Source organism: Megascapheus bottae, unplaced genomic scaffold, assembly GCF_031878675.1.
Source record: "Megascapheus bottae isolate mThoBot1 unplaced genomic scaffold, mThoBot2.hap1 H_3, whole genome shotgun sequence".
In the NCBI taxonomy this organism is placed as follows: domain Eukaryota; kingdom Metazoa; phylum Chordata; class Mammalia; order Rodentia; family Geomyidae; genus Megascapheus; species Megascapheus bottae.
Window position 1 is genome coordinate 527,971 of NW_028327860.1, and position 4,152 is coordinate 532,122.

The following is a 4,152-nucleotide window of genomic DNA, read 5'->3' on the forward strand; positions in this document are numbered from 1 at the left end:
GACCTGCGGGCTGGGGGTGGAAGAGGGCGATGGGGTGCTGCAACAGACCCGGACGCCTGGGAACAGAGCTGGCCCCCACAGAGGCTGCCACACCGAAGGTCAGCTGATGAGATTTCTCTCCCCACAAAAACATGATCACCAGAAGAGGAACCCAAGGCTGCCAATGGCCGCCCTTGGTGTTTACGTAGCCATGGCAACAAACCCTTTAGCGAGGCCAGCTCCTGCTCAGACTTGAAACCCCTCTCCAGCCAGCCTTCACTGGACCACCAGTGACACCTAGTGGAGAAGCTTCACTAAACGTATTTCTTTAAAAAAAAAAAAAAAAAAGAAAGAAAGAAAAGAAAACAGAAAACTCTACACAATGATTCCGCAGTACAGCCAGGGAGTCACAAAAAACCAATTTCTTTGAAATGTGCACTCAGATCTGTGACTTGGGACTCAGCAGGGCATCAGGGAGGATGGAGCAGCACGCTGGGGACAAGTCTGCAGGCCCGCATGAAGAAAGTGTAAGCACAGTGGAACATGGAGAAAGCTTCCCACACTCCTGGGGCTTGGAGAGTTTTCCAGCATGAGGAGGGAACTGGTAGAACTCTGCAAGCGAAGCTGGGGGGGGGGCAGTGCCTCGGGTCTGTGGTCCCTGTGGATGGTGAGGGAGGTAATGTGGGAACTGGCAGCCAGAGCCACCGGGAGCCCTGGTGGAGCCTGAGGGCAGATGCCTGGGGCAGGGGCAGCTTCGTGGGGCTCAGACCACTCCAGGCTCGTGGCTAGGATCTGCCTGCAAGTCACCCTAAAGCAAGGGCATAACTTAACACAGAGAGAGAGAGCAAAGATGGACCTTGACACACAGTGGGGCTGCAAAGCTCTGCTGAGCAAATGCCATGTCAGTCCTGTTTCATACACTTGCGTGTGTGTGTTAATTTGCACACTGAGTATGTGTGCCGAGGCAGGGAGAGACGCTGACCTAGCTTCCCCAACTCCCACCCCAACTTGGTGAGGGCAAAGCTTTCTGTACATGCTTCTCAAGGCCAGGACCGCCTCCTCACTAAAGCTTCAAACAGAAAAACGCCCAGGAAAACCTCGCCAAGCCGACCCACGGGTGAGCCTGCAGCAACCTCCCCTACGACTTACTACAACAAAAGTCTTCATTCAGGCCAGAACATCTGGGGCCATCCATCAGGGATCCATACCATTCCGTGACTGCGTTATACTCTCCAGGCGAAAGGCACTCAGGTGGCCTGCGTGGGCTTCAGAGCTGTGCTGGGAATTTGACCCACCCCACCCTGGCTACCCCTCCCTGCTTGGCCTCTTCTTCCTCTGAAGGCTGTCGTGGAACACAACGAACCGAGACTAGATCATCCTCTCTCCAAAGCCTTGGTGTGGTCACTGGTCCAAAATGTGCCTTCCCAGCGCCTGTGTGCAACTCTGTAATAAACTCCTTCTTCCCTCTCCCTGCTCTGGCAGGAACCATGGCTCGCTCCAGACCTGGTCCCTGATCACTGCTGTGTAGGCACCTACCACATTCCCCCAAATAAAGCCTGCTGCTCCTTCCTTGGACCTTTGGGCTCACTGCCTGCTGTTGGCAGGCTAGCCTCAGGCTGGCTGCTCTGCCTCAGAGCCCCAGCACCCGCTGTGTCTCAAATCATGCTATCCTGGCCACCTGCGTGGCTCTCCTCCCTTTGTTCAGGGCTATGTCCAGGCATCACGCATCACTGGTCTCATTCCTTCACCCCACGCTGCTTTGGTTTTCTCTGGTCAACTCCACACGGCTGAGAGACTTCCTCTTCTCTGGTCTACAATATCCAATGTTTTCTGTAAATAATTGCCTAATTGATTAGAGGAAGTCTACTAAATGCACTCTCCCTGCCTCTCAGCTCCTTCACACTTCCTCAGAACAGCACCAAGCCTACTACAGCATTGAATTCAGGGCTGAATTTGATGGAAATCTGACTCCCTTCTCCTTTTCTGGCTGATCCCTTTTCATCTTCACTCACTGTGCCTGGAGCCCAGCTACAGCCTAGTAACACAGCCCACCATCCAGCCTGTGGGTCTCTCCTGAACCATCACCATCTCCTGAACTCCTCCACGTCTTTCAAAGCCAGGGACCTGTCCACTCCTGACTGGCGAGGCCTCTGCGCCCTGCCCACCCCAACCTTGCTTCTGTCCTTTGGTTGGTTTGGACATCATGTATGAACCTGTCCTGTGTGAACACACACGGTCTCTCTACATAACCACAGAAGCTGGATGAATGGACATTCACACCTAACCCCCATTTCATAGTGCAAGGTTCTCAAGCCCAAATGCCTGCAAAAGCTAGCCACAAAATAAGTGAGGCCTTTCCGCGGCATGCACTGAGAGAGACTGAGACGCCACAGGGAGATGCAGATCTGACACTCTTCTTATAAGGACATCCATTACACATGAAGGCCCTAGCTTCTTTAATGTTAACCACCTTCTCTTCAAAGGCCTTGGGGCCATCTTCAGTCCCCAGCACGTCCAGCAGGGGGCGCGGCTCCTCCACCCCAGCTCCTCCCTCCAGGCGTGCTGGCACCCAAGCCTTCCTTTCCCAGATTCTGAAAGAGGTTGGGAGACTGGATGCCAAAGCAAAACCAGAACGCCAGTAAGTTAGTAAAACCTGTTCTAACCTCTGGAACAAAAGCTAAACCCCGTCTGCCAATAGACAGGTTTCTGCCTGAGGACCGAGATTTAGGGCAGTCTAGAAATCACACATGCTGGGTCCGGGACGACCTTGCTGCATGCATCCTGAGACCAGCTCGCTGGTGCATGCTGTGGCATGCACACCAAGAGAGGAAGAGGTTGGGTGAGCAGCTGTGCGCTGTGGTGTGCACACAGGGAGAGGAGGAGGCTGGGTAGGCAACTCCTAACTCCCATGAACAAAAGACAGCCAGCTCCTCCCCTCCCCTCACCTTGCTGATTCACTAATAGGGCCACAGTGGTCTCTCCGTCCATAGCATCTCCCCCCTGCCAGCCACCTGCACCTGAGTGGATCTGGACCCTCCCAGAGTGTCCAGTCCACAATTAATGAAGAAGAGAGAAACTGGAGTCAATTCAGAGAAAAAGCACCAAAGTGATTCGAGGTGTGCAAAATAAAGATCAGTAAGCTGAAAGAAGCCAAGGGGTTCCACCGGGTGTTTGCCGGGCTATAAAAGACTTAGGCCCAGGGCAGTAACGAGCTTTCCTCCCACTGAGAACAGAACAAACAGAAAACAGACTCCAAATGAGCCTGCGATTTGGATGTTCAGTAACTTTTGTATTTGAACAGATCTTTCCAGTAGAAAACGTTTCTTCTCACACTCATTATCTCCCTCCTGAAAAGGCAGTGCTAACAGGGAAAGAATGAGCCGTGTTCGCTGCTATGAAGTAGAGGTGTGATGTCTCAAAGAGCACGATGTGGCACTTCTCCCTGGAAGCACATGAACTCAATGAGTGTGGTGACAGGTTCTAGGTCAGAGGTCACAAAGGGCCACATCCCCCCCTCCAACCACTGTCCAATTACATGCTCCATTTTCTCCAGTAAGCAAAGAGAGGTGAACCCTGAGTAAATAGTGACAGAAATGAACAAACACCCGTTCCTAAAGAAGTCAGTCAGGTCTTCCAGGGCAGAACCCAGCTGGGCATCTGTCCCTCAGGCCTCTGAGGGGACCTGCCTTTTCTTACTTGTCCCAGTCGAAGACAACTTCTGTCTGAACTGTCCCCAGACTGGACTTGGAGTCAGCTGAACTCCAGGAAGCCCAGGGAACGAAGTCTGGGTGGTTCCTCTGGACCAGCCAGGAGCCCAGACCCCCCCCCTTAGTCCTGGGCCTCCAGCAACGGGAATCATTTCTGCCAGAAAGGCCCAGGAACTCACCTGAGCTCTACTTTCTCAGTCCTCCTCTGGTGTCCAAGGAAGATCTGGCTAGCAGGTGATATTCCATGCATAGCAGTGATAGCCTAATGCTGGTGCGTTTCTCCACGATTCCAGCATTCGCAAAGGTAACAAATGAGCAGAAAGGACAAGTAGGGGATCCAGGTGAAGACTGAAGCCAGGTAGGCCCCTGGGGAAGAATGTCCAGAATGCAGGCATGTGAGGCTTGTTTGGCTGGTTCAAGGCCCAGGAAGATCTGAGGGGCTGGAGAAGCATGAGCAAGGTGGGAG